This window comes from Arachis ipaensis, chromosome B10 (genome assembly GCF_059453495.1).
Source record: "Arachis ipaensis isolate K30076 ecotype BB chromosome B10, ASM5945349v1, whole genome shotgun sequence".
Lineage (NCBI taxonomy): Eukaryota > Viridiplantae > Streptophyta > Magnoliopsida > Fabales > Fabaceae > Arachis > Arachis ipaensis.
In genome coordinates, this window is record NC_142435.1 from 109,138,032 (window position 1) to 109,138,780 (window position 749).

General features: G+C 39.9%; 1 non-coding gene across 1 annotated transcript; it reads left to right on the forward strand.

Moving 5' to 3' along the window:
- Nucleotides 1-375: 375 nt before the first annotated feature.
- LOC148581267 (small nucleolar RNA R71) lies at nucleotides 376-483 on the forward strand. Its single transcript, XR_015896855.1, has one exon. It is a non-coding gene; the product is annotated as a small nucleolar RNA R71 (small nucleolar RNA).
- Nucleotides 484-749: the final 266 nt, after the last annotated feature.

Here is a 749-nt window from a genome sequence, read left to right on the forward strand (position 1 = left end):
CTCTTCCATTGCAGGGTTCTTAGGATCATAAGCTTCTTCTTCAGAAGATGCTTCTTTAGTTCTGCCTATTGCTACTTGTATTCCAGACAGACTCTGAGAAATGATATTGACTTGCTGAGTCAATATTTTATTCTAAGTCAATATGGCATTCAGAGTATCAATCTCAAGAACTCATTTCTTCTGAGTTGTCCTATTATTCGTAGGATTCCTTTCAGAAGTATACATGAATTGGTTATTTGCAACCATTTTAATGAGTTCCTGGGCTTCTTCAGGCGTCTTCTTCAGATGAAGAGATTCTCCAGCAGAGCTGTCCAATGACATCTTGCACAGTTCAGACAGACCATCATAGAAGATACCTATGATGCTCCATTTTGAAAGCATGTCAGAAGGACACCTTCTGATCAATTGCTTGTATCTTTCCCAAGCTTCATAGAGGGATTCACCTTCCTTCTGTCTGAAGGTCTGGACTTCCACTCTAAGCTTACTCAATTTTTGAGGTGAAAAGAATTTGGCCAGAAAAGCACTGACCAGCTTTTCCCAAGAGTTCAGGCTTTCCTTAGGTTGTGAATCCAACCATATTCTAGCTCTGTCTCTTACAGCAAAGGGAAAAATCATAAGCCTGTAGACCTCAGGATCAACCCCATTGGTCTTGACAGTGTCACAGATTTACAAGAATTCAGCTAAGAACTGATGAGGATCTTCCAATGGAAGTCTATGAAACTTGCAATTCTGTTGCATTAGAGAAACTA